The sequence below is a fragment of the Dermacentor andersoni genome, chromosome 2, assembly GCF_023375885.2.
Source record: "Dermacentor andersoni chromosome 2, qqDerAnde1_hic_scaffold, whole genome shotgun sequence".
Lineage (NCBI taxonomy): Eukaryota > Metazoa > Arthropoda > Arachnida > Ixodida > Ixodidae > Dermacentor > Dermacentor andersoni.
In genome coordinates, this window is record NC_092815.1 from 208767573 (window position 1) to 208793495 (window position 25923).

General features: G+C 44.7%; 1 protein-coding gene across 2 annotated transcripts in view; it reads right to left on the reverse strand.

Annotated features, from left to right (window-relative positions):
- Nucleotides 1-15842, reverse strand: part of LOC126540178 (calcitonin gene-related peptide type 1 receptor-like) — a 192096-nt gene extending 176254 nt beyond the window's left edge. For both annotated transcript variants that reach the window (XM_055075855.1, XM_050186965.2), the window contains exon 1: nucleotides 15377-15842. The gene's annotated coding sequence lies outside the window, so the exon portion shown is untranslated. The remainder of the gene's footprint in view (nucleotides 1-15376) is intronic.
- Nucleotides 15843-25923: the final 10081 nt, after the last annotated feature.

Consider the following 25923-nt stretch of genomic DNA (forward strand, 5'->3'; position numbering starts at 1 on the left):
ATCCCGTCTCCTTGGAAACCACCACACCTTCTCATTTCCCTGTTTACTTCTGCAACTTCGAAACCTTTCTCTCGGCATATCGCCCATATAGCCTCATTAGCAGCCACAGCCACTGCGGCTCTTTGTACGTTAATGTCACGGAGAGGCACCTCTGGCACAGTGCACACCAAGATGTGAACCTGAGGGCACCAGCTCGCGCAAGTCGTCCGCCCTCTTCGCCAGGCGCTGTGCGTGTCCTGCCCATTTTATGTTTAACACGTCATTGAGCCCACCTGCTACTACAACAAGGTTGCCTCCGTGGGCACTTCCCGCGAGCTTTGCATTTGCTCGCTCCATGACAGCACCCAACGCCCCCACTGGGAATGTCCCTACCACCACTCTTGTATCGCCTTTCAACCCCTCCACAATTGCTTCTGAGCACCTAGCCAGGTTTGAGTCACCGGCGATTATCACCATTTCGCACTCTCCTACAGCCTAGGCTTTTCCCTGCTTTCCTTTGTCATCCTTTGCCGTATAACGAACCAAATAATGAGCTCGTGTGCGCTCTGGTGGTAGTGGGTAGACGATCAAATGAGGATAATGAGGATAATACTCAGGCATGTCTAATGTCGGAAATTGAGTGATGACAGCTGTCTAAGTGAAGATGGCGACTTGTACTTCACATGCAGTATTTAAGGCACGAATAAGTAACGAATAACGAACATGAGCAGTGGTAGAAGCGACAACGCTAACGATGAGAACTACAGTCTCCCTGAACGTGTGTTTCCCAGCGATAGAAAGATGACGCGAAATGCACGAACACTGCACCGAGCACTGTGAACACACCCACTCCTGCTATGGCACCATTGCGTCTTCGCAGATGTTTGCAGTCACAGTTGTATTCGTTGACTTTGACGTGAGCCAATGCACGTGTTGGTATTCATGACCCCACTAAATATACGGGTGCTTGTCATAAACTACGTGCTTTTTTTTTTCTTTTTTGCTAATGCCGCTGTCTGTACACGGGCAAGTTTGACAAGGTTGTGTTCACGGTTTTGTTCGCTCTCTCTCGTTCCTTTCTATTTTTACGGAGCAAAATGTATAAATTGATCTCTGTGTGCTTGCAATCACCCTCTTGATATATATATATATATATATATATATATATATATATATATATATATATATATATATATAAAGTTAACTATAGAACACGCACGTTTTTCATGAGCTGCAAACGCAACGTGCACCTTAGCCTGAATAAATTCAGCCAATTGCTACGAGCAACCATATTTTAGAGCATGCAAATTCTACTACTTGTTTTTTTTTGCATGTGTTAAAAAGTGTTATAACTGTTAGTCGTGCCATAGGATTCATAACCATTTTCACGTACGCCTAATTTCTTGTTCATCCCATATGACCACAAACACTACCCGCCACAATTTTGTTCCACCTTTCATGTTGAAACGTGTGTCAGGATCGTACTTCTGGCTATAACTACTGGAGCCAGAATTATGAACAGAATACGCCGTGCATGAAGATATGACTGAATCTTAATGCTTAATTAAGACTCTCCTATTTGAGCTTAGTGTTTTTATAAGCATATTACTGATTACGTGTCTGTGCGCCGCTGTGTGTTAGAACACTTCGACGCTGGACTTGCCTATTGCACTTGTTTATTTTGATTATTGCATTTGTTGATGTCCATATTGTTATTATATGTCCAATGACTTGCATTGCTTTTGTCTAATAATTACTCATTGGAGCTATTAATAAAATCTGGCTACGGATTCAGAATGTGTTTTTACTTTCTGTATAAATTTTCGAACGACAATGAAAGTAAAAAGAAAAATTCAGCATTTGTACCAGCAGTTGAGCTGGCTAGACCAAATTCGGGAATCTTGTGAAAATAAACAGCGGTCGAAAAAATAACAAGGCATTCGTTAACTGTGCGTAGAAGTTACATAAACTTTAAACGCTGATCGAAGAAGGACCACACTGCCAAAGCCGCGAGGCCGCGACTTCTCGATTTTGAGAAGCACCGTTTAGTTGGTATGGCGGTACCTTTTATTGGATTGTTAGAACGGTCGCTTGTTGACTGCAAGACAGGCCCACTGAGTCTCTAGCTGAGTGTCGCCGGTGTGCCACATTGTCAGCTTCGTACACACTTGCTTGCTCAGGTGCCGACTGATGTGCAATATTCTGTCCATGTGGGTCAAAAGCCTGCTAAACCACGAAGGTTATTTATTTAGTTATTTACTTCGGCTCTAAAATAAATGGGGCATTCAAGAGCGAAACGTCTTGAGCCAGTAACTTTGTATCCACTACTTACCAAATACTGATAAAGAGCACTGCGATGAATGAAATGCGAGGCGGCCTGCGCGGGCGAGGCACTAAATTTGAGCGCTTGTCCATCGCAACTCTCGGCTTAAGCTCTTGTACGCACATTATCATACACGTCAATTCGTTCGTTGATGGCCTAAGAGAAAAGCATTAATAGAGAGTTACGAATCTATCTCTTCCCTTCGCGCGCTGGGGCAGTCAAATCACGTTCTTTTAGCTTCCACTGGAAACAAGATATCACCCGCATCGAAATCGCCACCGAAAGGACGAACTAAAAGCCGCTCGTCCGTCCTGCTTCTGGTTCATTTCCCGCAGTGCCGCTCTGGCGGCGGCGTGTCGTTACTTTTCTTTCGTTAAGCGGCGATAACGATCTCTTGAAACTCGACGCACGGGGCAAAGATCAAAGGATCAGCGGAAAATTTGCGCTGTAACCTTGTTTGTGAAACAACCGATGGACGCTCTATTACTCTGAGGATTATACGAACTCAAAGACAGGCATGAATTATGTGTTTTCGCTTCCTCTCTTTTAGTTCCTGTACGGCCGAGGGCAGAAGATACAGAGCGAAACAGCGACCGCCCTCTGTCGACGTTTCCTCTTTTCCACTTTCCTCGACGTTTATGCTAATAACGCAATCGCTCTTACCTTTGCCCGGACGCGAGCAGCGACCACGTGTTTCGGTTACGCGTGCTTCGTAATGAGCCCAGCGGGAGCAGAAGGAAGTACCTCTGGCGTCCTTTGCCATCCCATTTGCATGCAAAAAGAAAAATAGCCACGATTGCGCAATCGGGAGCGAGTTCGTAATTTATCCGCACCCCAGTGTCAGGCGCACGTTGTTCGCTCGGTGCATCTCAATGTCGAGCTCTCTCCGCGGTCACTTAATACGAATCACCCACAAGCCGGACGGACGAATTGGAGTCACCGGAGTCAATGACGATTTCATAATTGATGGGAGGGTAACTAAGGTTACGAAATCACCCTCGCGCGCACCATCCCGACGTAATGTCATTGCACAGAGGTCTTACTTATCGAAGCGCGGTTGTGCCCGGGTAATAAAATTGCAAGAGGACATTCAAGCAAGTGTTCTCTTTCTTTCTTTCTTTCTTTCTTTCTTTCTTTCTTTCTTTCTTTCTTTCTTTCTTCCTTCCTTTCTTTCTTTCTTTCTTTCTTTTTGCAGCTTAGACTTCTCCTGCTTTCTTTTTCTTTTTGTGGGTTTTCGTTTGTCCGTGTCTTATACTCTAGTCGTTTCTTTCACTCAGTCGAGTGTCGATGTAGTTCTTCATTTTCTGACGACGTCCACTGCCACACTTACCCGCTTACACCATCGCTCAGTGGTTCGGGTTAGCAACCTTCTGTATATCGGTGCTGACCCCTATATAGAGAAGGAAAAATGGAACCTGTCAGCGCGTCTACCGACAAACGCTGAGCCCTACGCAATGATAATTCAGCGCCGAATATAAGGCCGCTCTCTATAAGGCCGCTCTAGGTGGTCCATGACCATAGTTTTCAGGACATGGGCGGCATGTCTGAATGCTTACACATTCTTGACATATGTTGCGCGACCCACAGTGACTTGAACGCTCTGCTGCTGAAAACGAAAGCGCAGGTCAAATTACTGGCCGCGTTGGCGGCAACAACAAGAAAGGGGAGCTGTCTAAATTATATCTGACCCTTGCGATACAACCCGCTCGCAGTTCGTGACGTTGACTCTGGTCGTAAAACTCTAGGAAAAAATCAACTGCACAGCCCGGACCACGCCATACTGTTGGTGAAATGAGCACTTTCACCAGACGGAAACGAAAAAAAAAGAAGTGCCGTGACCGGGTAGGGCAATATGCAGAAACAAGTATCAGTACCTCTATGGAATGCAAGAATAGAAAGCTAGTGTGAATCAGCATACAGCTTCTTCTTTTTTTCTGTTAGATGAAAGCTCCACTTCGTCTTAGTTACGGCATTATTTCTAGAACGCACGCTCACGCAATCACAAAAACCACCATGTTTAACAACTGATTCGAAAAGTTACATTCAGTGACCCTTTATTTCACAGCATAACGGGCCGCCAGGAACATTACACATTCTAAGATATGTAGCTTGCCTATTCCTGTTCTTTTTGTTCTTTGTTTTGTATATGCCGTCTCGGCACATGGTACACCTTTGTCATGTTCGGAATTAGTTTAGAAACGCCGTTCACAGCTTTTTTTGTTCTTTTTTTGTCGTAAAAGGAATTTTCTTTTGTCGTAAAAGTACCAAATGTAGCTACTTATATCGAGGTCATCTACAGGCGTAAATGATTGTTTCAGCCATTACAGCAAAGTTTCACAGGCATCTATATCGGCGTTTTTCACTTAAAGTTTGGAATTGGGAGCACTGTACATAATAAGGTTGCAGGTTCTTGCATTTAATTAAGCAGGACATGAGTATAGTAATTATTTGTGATTAGTAGCCTTCAGTGTGCACACAGAAAAGTAAGAAAAACGATAAAAAATTCACCGACGATTGCGACACTCACTAATACGAAATTGGAGTGCAGCTCCATACGTATTTTGATTTCCCGATATATTCAAGGAGAAATTTTGAGAGAAGCACGTAGTAGAGTCGGCAATAATTGAAAATCGAATCTGCGGGCCAAGCGCGTCGGCTTTTATGCATGACGCATCGAAGGTTCCAGTGTAATCACTGGTGCCGCGTGGCTTTCAGAAAGTACTACAAAATTCGCATCGCGCATACAATGGGATTACAAAACTATCGCAAACCATGAAAATCCAAACAAGCGAGAGCTGACGCGAGCAGACGATAGTACGAAACGAGTGGTACAGCTGAGACCTGATACGAGTACGCATTGAGCGGTGGAGCGAGTCCGCATGACACCAGTTTCCCGCGCGCACGTGACTGAAGGGGCCGCTCTCATTGGCCGCCACCGATCGCGCCTCACGTCTTTCGTCTCCCTCTCCGCGTTCACTCTTTCATACTTCGCTGCACTCGTTCGCTAGGCTACGCCGCCGCCAACAGCGACGATGGCTGCAGGAACGGGCGCCTAACAGCTGAGCTCTAAGATTTTCCAGTAGCGCCAACCTTGAAAACGCATTGCCAACAAGCATCCCGCTCGGTCATAAATATCAAATTCGTATAGTCGGTCTGTCTGTCTGTGTGTGTCTGTCTGTGTGTGTCTGTCTGTCTGTGTCTGTCTGTCTGTGTCGGTCTGTCTGTGTCTGTATGCCTGTCTGTCTGTCTGTCTGTCTGTCTGTCTGTCTGTCTGTCTGTGTCTGTCTGTCTGTGTCTGCCTGTGTCTGTCTGTCTTTGTCTGTCTGTGTCTGTCTCTGCGTCTGTCTGTCTGTCTGCGTCTGCCTGTCTGTCTGTGTCTGTCTGTCTGTGTCTGTCTGTCTGTCTGTCTGTCTGTCTGTCTGTCTGTCTGTCTCTGTCTGTCTGTCTGTGTCTGTCTGTCTGTATCTGTCCGTGTCTGTCTGTGTCTGTCTCTGTGTGTCTGTCTGTCTGTCTGTCTGTCTGTCTGTCTGTCTGTCTGTCTGTCTGTCTGTCTGTCTGTCTGTCTGTCTGTCTATTTCTTGGTACTCAAATTGTGCTGACGGCACTCACACGTAGAAAGAGTGGGCCGAATTCACGGAATATTTCTTCAGTAAGTGTTCTTTGCGATTGGCCGGAAACTTTCGCTAACAATATGTCCAGCATCAGGATTACCTGGACTTTGCTGTTAATAACAATTCCAACGTAAGAGCTTACTTTCGGAATACGGGCCGTGGGTCCGCGGCTTTTGCTTTTCCGGTATGGATACTTTGCGTGGTTGCTAACAAACCCCAGAAGTTCAAAATGCTCCAGAGTCTGTCTCTACGCCGTCCGCCATGACACTGTGCAGTTTCAGAGCGTTACGCCAAACCACTCATTTTATAGCCTTCATGCATGTAAGAAAACAATATTGTGGTAATCATTGCCCCTGTGAGTGTTCGTAGATTTATTATTGCGATAGCAATTACGTGGACACTCCAGGCGCATTTTTGCCTTCCTCGTGATGTTCCGTATGAAGTGCAAACACGATGACACCATCGCCGCGCGTCGTATCCTGTATGTGCGAGTGAAAGGACGCAAGGGAAGCTGACGATCGTGGCTCAATCTCACGCGCCATATATGGAGGAAAGCGGGGAGGCAGAGCGGGAGGGATGGGGGGGGGGCGACTTCAACTCTGTTAACAAGTGCGTACTTCACACGGTCATGCGCGCCGTATCTTGAAAAGTATCTGCACACGGCTCATACATTTATGCGCGCTGTGTTCTCGACGCTCTTGCGTTGAAGCAATAGACGGTACGAAGGTTACTTCGCTCGCTGCTGCTGCCGCACTTTCTCTCACCAGCGTTCTGACAGCAAGTGTCCGCGCTCATCGAGTGTGATGTGTTCATGTTTGCTTGTGCGCGCTGACACCATGCTTGTTAATTCAGTTAGTGAGCGTATGTTTCTAAGTTTATACGCCGATAAAACTACTATCCTGGCAGCGTATATTCTTGCTAATTTGCTATCGCAATCGATGTTTCGCCTTTCGGGCGAAACTGAGGCTTTTATTTTTCTATGGCACTCAGACATATCTTGCGTGGGGCGTTGGCGCATACTTATTGGTATTTTGTTAGTAAGCTGTATTCTTTGGAAAAGAAACTATAACCAGGGTCCTTCAATACTTTTCATCTGGTCATGAAACTTCCCCGAAGGTTTCATTAGGGACAGAAGGTGGTAACAGAGGTACTGGCGTAAGTAGAAGGTGAACAATCTGCTGCGCCAGATGGCCGGGCTGCGCGATCATGAAAATTTTACACGAAGAAAGGCTCCTCTCCCACATTTATTTCAGCATGTTTGTAGAGTGAACATGCAACGAGAACGTTTGGCGAAATAATTTAATGCGCGATGCGTTTTTGTTTAAACATGGGACCGTCCGTCATAACCTGCTGTCCAGTTTCAGAGTTTTACACCCAACCACTAATATTATAGTCTTCATGTAAGAACAAAAATATTCTAGTAATCAGTAATATTCTGCAACGCCTTGGACACGTGTACGGTTCATCAACATACGCCTTTGAATGTTCTTTTTGTTGTCTCGTTTTTCTCCGCTCGTTCGGTATATATTCATCGATGCATGCGAAACTAAAATCTATAGTTGAAAGTAGCCCTGTCTCTGTGTGTCTGTTTCTTTCTACGTTCTCGTTCAGTCGCGCTTACGCATTCTATCATGACCCGTTTTTTGATTGACGTCGCCCCTCACCACCCTAGTAGCTTTCCACGCTCAAAGTGTTACGTTCGGCTGTCCCTATTTGCAGCTTGTCTAGTTACTTGAATAAGTCAGTTATATTTGCTTAGCTAGTTCAGTGTGTTAGCTATTACTTAATAAGATAGGTAATTTTATTTGCTTAGCTATTATATCTATGCAGAGTATAAGTGAATAATTTTGGTATTTCAGTTAGACAACTTCGGTGATCAGTTGGTTAGCTTTGTTAGGTTGAAACGATTTTTTTTTCAAGGAAGAACATGAAAGTGCGACGTGAACGTGATCTGTAGTAGGTTTATAACGATGGAGTAGTCCAAGAGTACAATTTTAATGCTGAACTAAGCCGCTGTTACGAACGCAGTTGAACCTGTATGTGAAACAAATGGTCGATCTGTTTCCGAATTGTTCTCGTTTAGGTTTCTGAACGCTGCGCAGAAACAGCGCGGCGATTTGCACGTTGCGTCGACAACATTCACACGCCGAAACATGCAGTCCAGCCCTGCGCAATAGCGAGCGTAGGCACACAAAGCGTGTGGCGTCTGTTCGGCGTCGGCTCCAGTCCACGTTCTACTTGCTCCAGCGCCGCGCGCCGTCCACTGCGGGCGCTAGATGAAGCCCTCCCATAGCGTCACGTAGAAATTGCATGACCAGATGGAAAGGATTGAAGGACTCTGCTATAAGGTAGCATTGTGAGACGCAGAGGACGGACAAAACACTATCATAATATTTGACAACGCAGGACGAAATTGCGCCTATAAATCCTGCAGAAAAAATTTGTTCACCGCGTGTTCGTAGTACGCTAAATAGAGGTTTTCCCGAAGGCGCTGCAAGATGCGTTTGAATTTGTTGTCCCTCACGGAGGTTTCAGTGCCTAATCTACATACTACGTAATGAATAGGTGGCGCTCGATATACAATGTTTAAACCAATGCATCGCGCAATGAACCTTTTGTTTTCATACGTCAATAAACAATGGCAAGCTTAGCGTAGGTTATCAAGGCACTTAAAGAAGTAGAAATGCCAGAAAGCTCAAAGAACGACCTTGGTGGCCCATACCATCAACCTCTTTGAAACGAGAAGCTCATTACTAATTAACATCATCATGACAGCGGCATAATGGATTCGCCTGTAAGTCAATGTTAACGTTTTAGGTGTAGTACACCCCGCTGATGATGCTTTTGCAAATGGAGCGCCTTGATTTGACTTTGCACCTGTCGCACAAGCAAAGAGTAGATCAAGTAAAAGCATATAATATTCCACTTAGGAAAGCATGCTTACTGTCGGTAGCCACGCTCAGCTCTCCGGTAGAAAATTTCAGAAAGTATACTCGCAAACGGTCCGGGTTATTTCGGCGGCCGCACTCATTTTGATAACAAACTCATCTTTTGCGTTCGTGTGGGAGGCCCCTGGAAAAATATGTAAAAATGTCTTCAACTTTCGAAAAACTAGAGTGCATAGCACAAACATTTGCGAGTCTGCCGAGCAACTAACCAGTAAATGTTACGTTCAAGGATGTTTGTATAGCGACAGACGACAGGGTGTTAAACCAAGGTGGTAAAATAGCATAGTTAAATACATAGGCGTGATTAAAAAGTAAGCAGCTATGGAACTGTATTGAACAATGAATCCCGAAATAAAAAGCGAGAGATCATGATACCTGAAAGCGCTGAGCCATACTGTTTAAATCTATATAAGGGCAACTGATTATCCGGTCTGGGTGCTATCGGGAGGAATCTGGTGATGGCTGTTTGTCCGTAGCATAAGGAAAGAGCGCAGAAACCATTCAGCATGTTTTGTTATCACTTGAAAGAACCCACATAGAGGAAAATAAAGAGGTGTTTTTTATTACCTGACGTAACCTAACCTGCCATGTCGAAATGCCCGAGTTTTTTAATATCATCATCATCATCATCATCAGCCTGGTTACGCCCACTGCAGGGCAAAGGCCTCTCCCATACTTCTCCAACTGCCCCGGCCATGTACTAATTGTGGCCATGTTGACCCTCCAAACTTTCTGATCTCATCTGCCCACCTAACTTTCTGTCGCCCCCTGCTACGCTTCCCTTCCCTCGGAATTGAGTCCGTAACCCTTAATGACCATCGATTATCTTCCCTCCTCATTACATGTCCTGCCCATGCCCATTTCTTTTTCTTGATTTCAACTAAGATGTCATTAACGCGCGTTTGTTCCCTCACCCAATCTGCTCTTTTCTTATCCCTTAACGTTACACCTATCATTCTTCTTTCCATAGCTCGTTGCGTCGTCCTCAATTTAAGTAGAACCCTTCTCGTAAGCCTCCAGGTTTCTGCCCCGTACGTGAGTACTGGTAAGACACAGCTGTTATACACTTTTCTCTTGAGGGATAATGGCAACCTGCTGTTCATAATCTGCGAATGCCTGCCAAACGCACCCCTGCCCATTCTTATTCTTCTGATTATTTCAGTCTCATGATCCGGATCAGCAGTCACTACCTGTCCTAAGTAGATGTATTCCCTTACCACTTCCAGTGCCTCGCTACCTATCGTAAACTGCTGTTCCCTTCCGAGACTGTTAAACATTACTTTAGTTTACTGCAGATTAATTTTTAGTCCCACCCTTCTGCTCTGCCTCTCCAGGTCAGTGAGCATGCATTGCAGTTGGTCCCCTGAGTTACTAAGCAAGGCAATATCATCAGCGAAGCGCAAGTTACTAAGGTATTCTCCATTTACTCTTATCCCCAATTCTTCCCAATCCAGGTCTCTGAATACCTCCTGTAAACACGCTGTGAATAGCATTGGGGAGATCGTATCTCCCTGCCTGACGCCTTTCTTTATTGGGATTTTGTTGCTTTCTTTATGGAGGACTACAGTGGCTGTGGAGCCGCTATAGATATCTTTCAGTATGTTTATATACGGCTCGTCTACACCCTGATTCCGCAATGCCTCCATGACTGCTGAGGTTTCGACTGAATCAAACGCTTTCTCGTAATCAATGAAAGCTATATATAATGGTTGGTTATATTCCGCACATTTCTCTATCACCTGATTGATAGTGTGAATATGATCTATTGTTGAGTAGCCTTTACGGAATCCTGCCTGGTCCTTTGGTTGACAGAAGTCTAAGGTGTTCCTGATTCTATTTGCAATTACCTTAGTAAATACTTTGTAGGCAACGGACAGTAAGCTGATCGGTCTATAATTTTTCAAGTCTTTGGCGTCCCCTTTCTTAAGGATTAGAATTATATTAGCGTTCTTCCAAGATTCCGGTACGCTCAAGGTCATGAGGCATTGTGTATACAGGGTGGCCAGTTTTTCTAGAACAATCTGCCCACCATCCTTCAACAAATCTGCTGTTACCTGATCCTCCCCAGCTGCCTTCCCCCTTTGCATAGCTCCCAAGGCTTTCCTTACTTCTTCCGGCGTCACTTGTGGGATTTCGAATTCCTCTAGACTATTCTCTCTTCCATTATCATCGTGGGTGCCACTCGTACTGTATAAATCTCTATAGAACACCTCAGCCACTTGAACTATCTCATCCATATTAGTAATGATATTGCCGGCTTTCTCTCTTAACGCATACATCTGATTCTTGCCAATTCCTAGTTTCTTCTTCACTGCTTTTAGGCTTCCTCCGTTCCTGAGAGCTTGTTCAATTCTATCCATATTATACTTCCTTATGTCAGCTGTCTTACGCTTGTTGATTAACTTCGAAAGTTCTGCCAGTTCTATTCTAGCTGTAGGGTTATAGGCTTTCATAGATTGGCGTTTCTTGATCAGGTCTTTCGTCTCCTGTGATAGCTTACTGGTATCCTGTCTAACGGAGTTACCGCCGACTTCTATTGCACACTCCTTAATGATGCCCACAAGATTGTCGCTCATTGCTTCAACACTAAGGTCCTCTTCCTGAATTAAGGCCGAATACCTGTTCTTCAGCTTGATCTGGAATTCCTCTATTTTCCCCTTTACCGCTAACTCATTGATGGGCTTCTTATGTACCAGTTTCTTCCGTTCCCTCCTCAGGTCTAGGCTAATTCGAGCTCTTACCATCCTGTGGTCACTGCAGCGCACCTTACCGAGCACGTCCACATCTTGCATGATGCCAGGGTTAGCGCAGAGTATGAAGTCTATTTCATTTCTAGTCTCGCCGTTCGGGCTCCTCCACGTCCACTTTCGGCTATCCCGCTTGCGGAAGAAGGTATTCATTATCCGCATATTATTCTGTTCCGCAAACTCTACTAATAACTCTCCCCTGCTATTCCTAGTGCCTATTCCATATTCCCCCACTGCCTTGTCTCCAGCCTGCTTCGTGCCTACCTTGGCATTGAAATCGCCCATCAGTATAGTGTATTTTGTTTTCACTCTACCCATCGCCGATTCCACGTCTTCATAGAAGCTTTCGACTTCCTGGTCATCATGACTGGATGTAGGGGCGTAGGCCTGTACAACCTTCATTTTGTACCTCTTATTAAGTTTCACGACAAGACATGCCACCCTCTCGTTAATGCTATAGAATTCCTGTATGTTACCAGCTATATTCTTATTAATCAGGAATCCTACTCCTAGTTCTCGTCTCTCCGCTAAGCCCCGGTAGCACAGGACGTGCCCGCTTCTGAGCACTGTATATGCTTCTTTTGGCCTCCTAACTTCACTGAGCCCTATTATATCCCATTTACTGCCCTCTAATTCTTCCAATAGCACTGCTAGACTCGCCTCACTAGATAACGTTCTAGCGTTTTAATATTGACACGTGTACTTATATTTAACGGGCAACCACGTTTCGCAGCCTAACAATTGTTATCGCACAGCGCGGGACGCGTCTGCATATATCCGAAGTTTCTGGAAAGTTATCGATGCTTCTATCCGCTGTCTGTTGCCGCCGAACCTTGTATTATCTGATTTCATCGCGTGACTCGAATGTTGTAGAACTTTGTGGAAGGCATGCGTGTCCCAACGATTAGTCTGGAACATTCGACGACTGTTGTATAAAAGCCGACGCGCTTGACCCGCTGATCAGATTTTCGACGATCGCCGAGCGTGTTCGCCACTATCCTTGTGCTATAAGTGTAGCCTGTTTTGTAGGCACAGGTTCGCCCAATAAAAGTTAGTTTTGTCGTTCACAGTATTGCTACTGTGTTATTGAACGTCACCACCACGTGACAATATAGAGAAATGTAAATGAAGCTGCGTTTTAAATAGCAAGAACTTGAACAAAGGTTGAGCAAAAGTAGGCTCGTAGTTTCGTTGAATACACCTTCTGACGCTATTTGCTAATTTTGCTAGCAGCCATGTTCCTTTGTCGCACGTTATCCAAATCACACCCATTAGCCAACCGTTAACCAAATTTTGTGCGGATACCATTGAATAATCTGACAGATGCTGTCTTTCAGGTCAATTGACATCGAACCAGACTTGTACGTAACGAATTATACGTAATTAATTACTTCTTATCAATTACATTTTAGAGCATTGCAAATAATTGATTATTTCATTTCACTTCCCTTATTTAACTTAAGGACCCCACTAGGGGGCATTACATAAGGGGCGGATGTACATAAAAAAAGCAATACACTAAAATTTTCGACAACAGGTACTCAGTCATATTGATAGAAAAAGATCATGGGCAGGTGAAAGCGACAATATTGTGAGGAAGGTCGTTCTAGGCTTTCACTGCACGAGGAAAAAAAGATGCTGAAAAATTAACAGTTCTCACACGTGTACAGGAAAATTGCAGTTGGTCACCAGTGCGACGAGATATTTGTGCGCGCGGAGTGATGTAAGGGGCCCTATTAAGTAATGAATAGTAAAGCTTATGGAATAGACAAAGTGTTGCTATGCGTCCGCGGAGGGGTAAAGTTTGGAGCCGAGATTCCGCTTTGAGGGCGGTAACACTGACTTCGCGAGAATAGGATGACTGAATAAATCTGGTGGCACGATTTTTGCTTACTCGATGATGTTCGCTGTGGTTGAATTACTTTTTCAGAGACCAATTGCGTGTAACCGATTACTTTGTTGGCGAGGTAAACTGTAAACAGGTCGCGCAGTTTTTGAGCGCTCGAATTTAGAGGGAACTAAAGTAGAACGAAAACATCCGTGTCCCGCAGCAGCCTCGCAGACGGTAATGTTCAAACAGGCAAACCCGGGCTCTGGGCGTTTGTCTCTTCGTCTTAACGCTGCAGCAGGTGTAAGCCGACAAGTGGAACCAGCGCTGCGAAGCCTTGGCAGTGATGACCACTGATTTCATTACCTTTTCATGGTACATAGGGGGAACACCTCCTCCGAGCCCCAACAACAACGACGCGATATGCTTCATAGAGAACACAGGCGCGAATATCGCGGAATTATTTGGCTACAATTTTTTGCGCCCTGTTTCCTACGTTGGAACACTGTCTGTCCCTCCGGCGAACAAATCAAGCGTGTTCATTGCTGCTGCCAATGTATATAGTAGAAAACGAGGAAAGATGATCAACAAAATTTATTGCGAGCAATTCTGAGTGAATATAAGGAACGTGTGAATGGCTGCAGAGGGCGTATTGAGAAAACCGGGATACCTAGTTGTATTTACCGCATTTGTGCGATAAAATTTTGGCCGAAGATAACGTACAGGTAATCAGTTGCTGAGTCAGCATTTCGTAAACTGTAATCAAGGTAACGAAAACCTGCAGCTATGTGCAACGCTGTTCCAGATAGCACGCTTCCCGCACTGTACAATATGCATGTACGAGTGTTAGCTGACCCGCCGTGGGTGCACAGGTGTCTTAGGCGTTGCGCTACTACGCCCGAGGGCCCGCTATTAAATCCCAGCCGCGGCGGCCGCAATTCTTCGTGGGCGAAATGCAAAAATGTCCCTGTACCATGCACTGGGCACTCATTATAAAGAAGCCCAGTGGTTCAGAAATAATCCTGAGCCCTCTATTACAGCGTGATTCATAATCATATCTTGGCTTTCGTACGTAATCTCCCAGGGTTTATTTAAATCATTTAACTGCTAGCACGAACAGCTGTGCATGTTAGGGCACATGTTCGGAACGTATTTGTTAAAAATGGTTCTGTGCACAAAGGTGTTAGCAAGAAAGTATGCTAGGAGTACTGGCTTGACTTCCATTCAGCAGTTGCAAGAGTCCAACTAGTAATTATAATTAAAAAGGTTTATGCTCCTTTTTTTATTTGTTATGCTTGTGCCAGACAGCATCGAATTTTATCGTATTTGGTTTTTTTAAAAACGAGATAGCATCAATGTGTCATCTCTTGGATTAAACTTTAACTGAAGTCTAATTCTTTCTTCAGTGACTCTGGATGTCTTGGTGGATATACAAGTAGATCTTGTATCTTAAGATACATGCTACTTCGCCAATGTATCGAAAATGGAGATAGTGATACCCGTCTCGACAAAAGTATGATACAGGTACGAGATACCCAAATGCTATCTTAAGGTTTCGTCACCTTTTCATGGCACATAGGGGGAACACCTCCACCGAGCCCCAACAGCAACGAAGCGATATGCTTCATAGAGAACACAAGCCATGTAAGATATATGTATGTTCGATATTGTCCTTCCCCGGCTGTCATGAATATGTTCTAATAGGAGACCTGGTTGATGACCCAAAGCGAACATAAGGACACATTTTGAGTTTGTATAACAAACGCGAATCGCGCGAACTTCATTCACTGCACCTTAGAAGTTAGCTGGAGTGAGGATACCATGAACGCTCATCGGACAACAATAGAAATTAGGGAATGCGCAGCACGTAAGGAAGCAGTGTGAAATCTATTTCGGCTAATATTATAGAGAAAAGGAAAGGATTACAAGAAGCAACTTACCGGATCGATTCACTCCACACTAAGCACCCCGGTCGACGTCGTGTGTTGTGCACCAGGGCGCTAGACGATTTCGCGCACGTCGATGGAGTACGTAGAGCAAAGTACCAGTCTCTTTTGACTTCGGCAAAACAAGTCTGTTTCTTTCTTTCTTCCCACGATAATGTGATCAAAGTCCAAAGGTTAGTTAGAATAAGTACTCGCTTCTTGCCGAATGAAAAGAATTTTGGCAGGCTCAATTCTAAACCGAAAACAAAAGAACGATTACTTCAAGAAAAATAAGAGTAAATGCTATCGTGAGACGCCGTCTGCCATGTAGGAAGCGTGCTTCCAGTGTCTGCCGATTATATCAGCGCAAAGCGACGCTCGTTGGTTGCGCACCAGCAGGAGCATGTGGTCTGGCTTGAAAAGCCGCCTGGTTTAAACGAGAGCAGTCGGGACCGCGGAGTTGACATCGTGCCGGCCGGCCACCGACTAACCGCCGCTCCACGCGGCCACCGGAGCGGCAATCATTGGGGTTTTGCAAGCGCCGCCCCCTCTGAAACCGGCACGCCAGCGCCACCGAGTCGCAGCTACCGGAGGCAACCGTTGCCGGTCGGGATCGGGCTACTTTTGGCCCTTCAGACTTCGAAGGGGAGAAGCTCACCGCGGCAGGCGAGTGCACGGCGCGCTTGTTCGTACTAAGATGCACGGGCCGTGCAAATGAGATGCGCATTTTGTCGATGCGTTTAAGCTCGCAATATTATTTTTGTAGCGAATGAAAGGGCAACGGGGCGTGATAACTGCGGCTACTGTAGCTTTGGTAGCGCGGGCCACGATTCAGTATTGGTGTCGTGCGGCACGACCCTGTCGTCAGAGTTACACTCGACTCTGCCTTGCCTAGGGGACAGAGGAGGAGGAGTTGTCGGATGTGGCGCGCTCTTCGCGGAGGCATCTGCATTCTTTGAAGTTCGATAGAGTCGGGAGTGTCGCTTTCTAAAGACCGCAACAGCACCCCGACGAGGCGAACGGTGTCACGCCATCTGCTTCAAGACCTCCCTTTCATTCTACATTTTGCAGCAGTCCTTTACAGTAGCATGCATGTGACCCAATGCAATTGGGGCGCTTGAGAACCGTGGCTACACAGGAGTCCGCAAGCGTGGGGCTCTGCGCTGCTCGAGCACGCTCTCGTGTTCTCGCACACAACGCTCAGGTGCCCCAGCCTAATCCGATTGCGGCATTGGAGTGGCCTTGGGATACATGTCGCGCGGGGAGTCTAAAGTGGCTCACCTTGAAGTGTAAAGGAAAAGATTCGCCCTTGAAAAATTACCTTCAGACAGCGGGATGCGCCGGCGCGAGACACGTGAGTTAGGGCGAATGCATCAATGGACAGCTTCACTAGAATAGGCAAGTAAGCGCTGGAGATGGAAGCGTCCACGTCGTTGATGAGACCAGTAGTGGTGTCACTGTCCAGAGGAATATACGAGCAGACCTTCATGCCGCCAACTTCCGTAAGTTTCCTCATAGTACTTAGCGCAGTCTCGTGTACGACGCCAATAGCCAAGACATCTTCTCTTGTGTTGACACTGACATCCGTGACTTAATTTGGTGTCAGCGCTTGAAGGAGGACCCAGACAGACTGTCTATTGAGTCGTCCCAGACTGCCGGTAGTGAGCTCTGGTGTAAATAGAATCGTACTGACTGCAGCATTCCGAATTGATTCTACTGTCGACGTGCTTCAAGACAGGTAGGCTCTATTGTTTCTTCGTTTCGCATTGCGTTGCCTCAAAAGCTGAAAGTCGTCACCTGGGAAGTCCTCGCTGCAGAGGGAGTAGACAATGGTATAGTCGCGGTCAGTGTCGCTCTGGAGGCTTGTTCGCTTCCTAGACGCAGCCACCACTGAAGTCGCCATCCCCAGCAGAGGCGCGGGGACGTCAACTTACATCCATGCCACAGCCCATGGTTGCTCCGCCGTGTTACACACAGAAATCAGGTGGAAATTACTAAGCTAGAGCAATAGTGTTCTGGCTCGCAGTCATGAATTGGAATTGTAAAAACGTGGTGGGAAAATGAAAATGAGACATACAGGAAAAATACATATATAGATACAAATGTATATACATACATATTGAAAAAGGGAAAATGAGACATACACCCAAGCATAGCGAAGTGCTACCAAGGAAACCCATACGGGTTCCTTTGTAGCACTTCGCTACGTTTGGGTGGATACCTCATTTTTTCGTCATTAATTACTTCTCTCCATCTTGCGGGTTGCCGCAGAACCATAACGTCAAACTCTGGCCTTTGCTTCGAGTTGTTGACAAATTTGACTTCGCCCTGCCATCTGCTAACCGCCTGGTTAGCTCAAATGGTAGAGCGGCCGCCCCGGAAAGGCGGAGAGTCCCAGGTTCGAGTCCCGGACTAGGACGAATCTTTCTTCAACTGCGAGGCTTTTGTTTCAAGGAGGCCGTATGGGTTTCCTTTGTTGCATTTCGCTACGTTTGGGTGGGTGTCTCATTTTGCCTTTATTAACATACCCATGAGTTAAGGAATTGAAGGTGTATCAAAATTGCTCCCAGTCAATCCCCAAGCGCACGCTCCTGAAGTTCACCTGTCACTCATTAGGTTAGTTCTCACGCTCAACTATATCGAAACATATTCCATTAATTACCTCCAATGTTTCGGCGCTAGCATGGGAACATGATTCGCTCCCACGTATGCGAACATTTTCATGGGACAGCTTCAAGCAAACCTGCTAAATTCCTGCTCCTTAAAACTCCACACCTATCTGCGTTACTTTGACAACATATTTATAGTATGGAAACACGGCACAAGTGCGTGAACCGACTTAATTAGCCATTTCAACAGCTTTCCCCCGAGTATGAAATTTACTGCTCACCACTCTCCTAGTCAAATCAACTTGCTCGAATAAACGGTCTACATAGAAAATGGGAAACTGAGAACGACACTTTACCGGAAGTCTACGGATATTCAGAAATATTTCGACTACAACAGACATCACTCTCGACACTGCTAGCAAGAAATTTTTGTCGGACAAGCGAAACGAATAAGAAGAATCTGCAGCGAAGACCCCGATTATATCGACCACCTAAATGCCCTTAATGCAACGCTAGCAGAAACTATCCACAAGTTGCTCTCAACAGAGCTTATGGCGACGCACCAAGATTGCAGAGGCAGTCTGAATTAACTAAGAAACAGCTTACACGAGAATCTGACACACCGCCAGCCTTTATAAAAATATTCTAATGACCTCCCAAACATAAGCAACATGCTACGAAAATGTCACGTAAGATTTTCAAGTAACGAGCGTCTGAGAAAAGCGTTCCCGGATGTACCAACGGTTACCTATCGCCGCATCAGAAACTTTAGACATGTAAGTTGACGCTAAAGTCAGCCAACATCATTCCCCCGTAATAAAAGCATGTTGTCGCGCCATGTGCAAAGCCTGCCGTAACCTTGAAAGTGACATTAAAATTAAAAGCACCGAAATAGTTATACACACGAAGTGAAAATTAGCTTGACTTGTACCAGTTCGAATGTGATTTATATGCTTCAATGTTCCTCCTGTAAGAAACAATATATCGGTGAAATGGGGCAATCAAAGAACGTTATTTTTAAGGCACATCGCGCGGACACAGCTGAAAAGCTTCGCCAAAGCTGTCGGCAAGCATTTCAACCAACCAGGTGATAACTTTGATGAAGCTAAACTCTACATCTTACCGTCAAATTTCCGTTCTGAACGAGAAAGAAAATACACAGAATCATACCTCACCCATAAGCTCAAGATATTGCAACCAATAGGCAAACACGTTTCAAAGGGAGCTTTAGAATATTTTCGCTATACTAAATTTCAAGCTATAGGCAAGAACACTTTGTTATTTTCATTTGGCTGCTTAGTGTGCTTTTTCCTATCTTCCTTTTTTTATTTATGTATTCGTTCCATTTCAGTAACTTATTCTTCAAGAGCACCGTTTTCAGCCGCTCCTTTTATTGTCTCTTGCAGAGAGAGGATTGCCCACAACTTCCAGAGAAGCAGATAACAGAGGGGTGCTGTGCGCACGGCCGTTGACACGACGGCTGCCACACGGCTGTCACACGGCACATAGCACTCCTTTATTCTGAATTCTACACCCTCGCCGCTAACACACCTTCGGTTGCTGTCTCACCCGCCCGCCTTACCCCGTCTCCCCTTTAGAATAACCATACCTATATATACTATGCCGAGGAAAGCATATGTCGCCTTGAAGAAGACAAGTCCCCTTGTTGAAACGCTGGCTCCCGCTTCTACCTTGTTCTCGCTTTACGACATAGGGTGTTGTTCTTAAAGAAAAGTCACAATGATGTCCTCATTTTGTGTTTATTCTTTATTGAAAACTGCGCAATAAACCATAGCCATGTCGGGAAAACTGGCTATGGCAGAGGCCTATTGGTCGCAGCTTGGTATAATAGAGCTATTATTAATAAAATCCCCAAGAGAAAAAAACCACTTTTTATTGATACTCTATGAGGAGATCGCAGGTAATATCCTTTCGAAAAGCGTTTTGCCGATTTCACCGCAGAAATGCACTTTATTTCACAATGAATGTATCCTCCTAATGGCATGCCAAAGCGAGCGAGAGGAATACTTCAAAAGTGGCAGCAAGGTTACCTCTCGACTATAAAAATCGTCTTGACTTTATAGCGATTTGAGAAAGCTTCTTCGTCAGAAGGGTTAGAAATGTGCAAAAATTTATCTTTTTTTTGTTTGCGCAATTGCCAACGTAGCTTCGTAACTAATTTTAGCCTTTCAGACTTAGCAGTAATCACTGAAACCAGCGCTGCCGACCATTGGCGGCAGTGTGCTTATTTCTACATCAGCGATTTAGTTTTCGTAATTAAAATTCTTGGGAGTTCGGAATACTAACAGGGTTGTCGTGTTGACGTGCTGATAGGAAACGAGGCACCCTTGTCTTCTTTTAAGAAGACAATGCCAACTCGTTTCCCACCAACCTCGAAGGAAAGGCGCTGTCGCTGCAAAAACCAGTATAACAGTGTGGTCAGTCCATGCTCATGACGACCAGCCCCACGATCATCGCTAGTCTATCGCTCAATTGCGCAAATGCAAGCCAAAGAAAATGCTAAAATAAGCAACTACGAGGAACAATTTTCCAAAAGATTCCCGGGTAAATCATGCTTGAAATTATGTCGTAGGTGTGTTTTAGGCTGGATGGGTCACAACTGAACACTTCAACGCGATTTTTGGGAAACATTGTTTTTTCTCAGAAAAGGAGTATTATATTCGTAGCTACAAAACATCTTGCTGCAAGATTTGCTAAGTTGTTGTACTATGTCTAATGCACCGAAATGAACAAGTGGTGAGCTAGAGAGTATCTTGATAAATAAAGATACTACATTGGCAAATTGCCCTCGTATTGGGATGCGAATGCTGAACAATTTATTTTGAAGCAGTTTGCAACGTTAGAGCTCTTGCTTTAATTCAGTAAACAGCGCAAGTTGTTAACAATATTTAAGGATGTTTAAATATTATAATTTTATTCGTTATTTTTCAGATTATTGTTTATTGACGCAGAAAGACATAATAGCTTGAAAGTGCCACCTTTCCTTTTTTAATTTCAGGTGAGGCTTGTTAAGGACAATTAAAAACACATTTACTAAGCTAGTGGGAATATTAAGAATGCGCTGTTAAGATGAAGTTCTGAATATCTGAAAATGCTCTGACGTGGCATTTGGCGTCCGTCACCCCTTAAGAGATGAAACAACACAGCGTAAAAAGAAACAAACAGAACATAACACGCTTATAATGTAATGCATGCTTGATATTTTTACCTTCAAGCGGAAGAAGCTTGCGCAACCTCAACCCACCAGCATACGCGTAAAGTCAGTGTCCCGAAATCAGTGATTCCTCGCGGCGCGCCACGACCTCAGTCTAGCAAGATCTGTTTAAATCGAAGTTCGACGAGCACCACAGGTTTACTTCATTTCAATGTGGCAGATAATTTAGTGCGGATAACGCATTTTGCCGCTAAACATCGAAATCTGTGGCCACGCAAGCATCGGAACAATTTTCTATCCTAACAATAACAATCTTTGCGCTTACCACTACGTGTAAACTACTGGGGCGTGGTTCCTTGTCAGTCGCTGATTTCAAGAAAGGAAAGCACTGAAGATAAACGATGCTCGCCGCACTGATAGACTGCTGTGCGTAAGTGAAGATCAGATGGAAAATAATATTACCAACGTGAACTTATACTAACCGATAAAAAGGTGTGGAGTAGTATGGGCTTGTCATTTGACTTTGAAGAAGCAGTCGGGGAATAATGGGATAGAGCAGGTGCGGTAGTTGTCTCATTCGACATACCAATGAGGTGTTTGGCCTCGGTATCAGGATCGGATCAACACGAGCGAGGTGACGAACGTCACGCGTTTCTTTTATTAGTGTGTCATTCCGTGGCAGATTATTTGAATGGCGACATAAAATAGCAAACCCTATGCGATCATGCTACTTTCCTGATAGTCACTGATGCCATCCGACAGATTATTAGTAGTACTCACTAGAGTCTAGAACTATAGGCAAAATGCCTAATTTCTTTTATGTCTTTACCGCCCCTAGTTAACATATAAGTATCAAGTATTGGCGTGGGAACATGTTATTGGCACTTCTATTGTGCCAATAAATGCCTACGTCACCATTGTTGCCTACGTTATATTTCGAGGGCCTCAGTATCTATCCACAAATTTGTGAGCCCGTTCCTTCGTTTTGCCCTAGCCTCATTTTGTTCACAATATAATCACGTGCTGGGGAACACAACTGAAGGCACCCGATTATTACCACGGACATGATGCCGGTGTAGAATCTGTTATTAACAGCTTTGGCGAAGGCGAAAGCATCGCCGGGAGGAGGGTCATGCCCAGGAATTTTGGACATGGCCGCTTCGGTCATGTGGCGAACTTCGTCAGAGTGCACCAGCATGACTTAATTGGCAGAAAATTCATATGTATATATATATGTAAGGGCACCCGTATTTTAACAACGTTCAATTCAAAACCTGGACAGAGTACGGGTTTTTATTAAGTTATGTGTTCACGTCTTTGCTGCGTCATGGCATAGTTTCATTCAGGATTGAAACAATGCTACAGCGCACCAGGAGTTATGGATAAATGCCGTAAATATGCCCGTTGTTAGAAGGGAGTACTCTCGCGACGTTGCTAACTGAAAGTTGTTGAAATTCGGCGGCTTTTTCAAATATTATTTGTTTTCAAATGTGGCCCACTGAATCACGCTATTGCACTGCGGTGAAGTTTGACAGATGGTTGCAGGGGCAATGTCCAAAATTGCTGTTTACGTCAAAATGAGTGACGCGACGACACAGTTGAAGTTGACTTAGCGTTCTTGTGCTCTAACTTCGCGGTTCTATCCGGCATAAGTGAGAAACTTGAATAACTTCAGGCATCGGCATCTAGCGCAAAAATGGCGTGGCACGAGATCAAGATGTGCACAGGACACGACGCCAGACCTCAAATTTGAATGTTCTGGCGCACCTCTGACCCTGAATGAGGGGCTCATTGTGCACATTCAGGAAGGACTCACCACCATCCCTTAGGGACCCGTTGCTGATTGCTTCAATCTGCGTCGGAAAAAAGTCCTTGTTTTAGCGACTGAAAGCCCTGTTAGAGTTTCTAATCAACGACTGTTTCGGAATTCGAGAGACCGTTGGATAATTGAACATTCGAAGAATGAACATGTGTGCCTAACCTCAGTGGTTCTTAAGCCTTCCTTTTCTGCGTACAAACCAATACGTAGTTCAACATTGACGCTACACAAAAACTAAAGATCTTGAGATGGTAGTTGTTTATCGCTGCTTTCAAATCTCCTCACATGGTGTCCAACAACACTAAATTTGAAATAGCACTTGTAGCCTACGCTGCTCAACTACTTCATCCTGTTCTATCGAGAACGAAAGTGGATTTCACAAAACCAGGATTTAGTGGGCTGTGTTTCTTAGAAAATCGTAACCAATCCTGAGATGGAAAACGAAAGCTCTTAATAATTACGCCTATTCTTGCCTAAGAGATGAATTGGCGGCTATATTTGCCTTAAATGACACTCTGAGTACCTGTTACAGGCGCTGTAACCAAGTTACCTGTTACCAAGTTGTAGCGTCTCCAGTAATCACAATATTATAACTTTGCGGCTGACAGCTTTTGCTACGGCCGGATGGAGGCGAAAATTGACTCACCGTCGTTTTTCTTTTACCTCCTGCTTGAGTACACATGGTGGTTTATTTTCGAGCGCAGCTCTCAGGCGTCCGTTCCTGGGTTGAGCGCCGGCATCCCTCGGCGTGACCGCGCGAACGTGCTCGCGCCACTGCTCGCGCGTTCGTCATCGTCTTCTTCCACAGCTGGCTCCGCATACTGCTAGCGTTCGCATACTGCGCCTACTTCTACAAAGTCACTGAAGGCACTGGCCCACTGCCAGTCGGTGCGGTGATTTCGATCTGAAATTTTTTTGCCTCAGTATATCGCGAAATATGAACGCGCACTTGGCTGCCCCAAAATATCGCATTAGGGAGTGTCGTTATCATCCGTGTTTCTTTTTTTTTATCAAGCTCAAGAGAATTTCGAACGGAAGTTTTCTTTGTGCGTAATCCCGGTTTTCATGTCCTGCCATGTTGCCTCGCCAAATATGGCACAATGTCGTTAAATGGGACCTCAAGGGACCGGAGAGACGTCTTCCACTAACTTACGCGTTCTGTTTTCGGAGAAAATACGCAGGGGTGCCGCTTTATATGTCATATAAGCATCGCATCCGAACCATGCCACGATAGTTTCCGTCAACTTCTGCACGCTTTCTTTTCGCAATAAGAATTTACCACTAGTTTTTCCAATATTGTTATACTTCCTGTGCCATGCCCTGTATCCCACCCATGTATTTAGTTATTTGTTATTTTTACAGCTTTAAGACCAAAGACATCCGTCATTTTTTGTACCACTGCACGCGTTTGTCTGTGGTTGCTTTTTTTCAGTATCCCACTTTGTGCCCCACTACATTTTTTATATTGATAAATGTTTTTATTGTGCATGCGATTAGTTCCTGCGTTCTTATCATGCCCTACTGTTGTGCGCCTTTGAAACTCTGCCAACTGTTCCTACGCCTAGAATCCGCATATTTGGCTGTCTATCTTTGGTTGTAGTTTCTTTTCTTTTCACTGCCGTTATTGTGATTGGTATACTTTGTAGTTCTTGTGTGCAGTTTTGCCATATGTATAATGCCAGCCAATATTTTTTTAACGTTTTTTTTCGTGTTTCCTCTTCCCTGCCCAACCTTATAATTGCCATCCTACCGCATTATCATTCTCTCCATTTCATGTGTTAAATTGCAAATTTGAGCCGTATGTTTGTACCCTGACAAGTTACTTTGCACTTTTATTACCCCCCTTACTCAATGCCCTGTCAAGGGGCCTGTAAGGTATTTTCAATAAATAAATAAATACATAAATAAGTAAATAAATAAATAAATAAATAAATAAATAAATAAATATGCAACGTTGAAACTGTTGTCATAACTGCTAAGTATAAAGATTTGAATGTAGCAAGTCGGAAAAAATATCTGAGAACGGCAAGGTGTTTAGCGCTCAAAACTTCATTTTGGAACCAAAATAGTCACCTACCGATAAATCGGAGTGAGCAGGATGCCCCTACAAATAGAAGTAAATGTAAGTCCGAAATAACGGGTTCAGAACAATTTGTGTGACCTAATCATTCACCAAGTTGGAGCAAAATGATTGCTGTGCTCAAATATCCTTGCATGCGACCTTGTCAGTCTCCATGTAGACCACCGTCGTGCTGTCTACACGGGTAGAGCAAAGTACGATTAATGCACGCACAACATTGGCATCCTCTCGCAAGTTGCGGATAAGTCGGCCGTGCTCCGACAGACGAATAAGATCGGCATTTTTTCCGCAGCGGTTATGTTCGAGTATTTCGCTCGCCAAAATGGGTCCCAGCATCGGTGCTCGACGCCACCGTTGGCGAAAGCACCGGTGGTGGGACTGGCGCCGTTTGACGATGTCCGATCGAGACAAATTTGTGACAACCACCAAAGAGGTAAGCCAGACTGAGCCGCGTTTTTGCACGGAAAGGAAAACGCGGGAAGCGTGACGCCTACTACATGTCCAACAAGAAGGACTTTCTTCACTGAGGACAAGTGATAAAAAAAAAAAGAGATGTTTCTTTACATCTTGATTCCTTTGTTCCGTTAGCCAACATTACGGTTCCAATTAACAGACGTTTCTTATATTGTTTATAAATACAAAACCAACCAATTGAGAGCCTGTTGTTCGCTTTAACCTTAAAATTCTGTTTAAGCGATTTTCCTTTCCCGATAATCGACTGTGTAGCATGAAATTGTCCTCTAATATAGTGCCAATTAGTGCACCTCTGTGTTCCGTAATAAAACCTTGAATTTCAACCGAAAATATGCCACCTCGTAAGGCAATGAAGATTATTGCTTTAAACAATAAACCAACTAAATTTCAACTACCTTCGCTTGC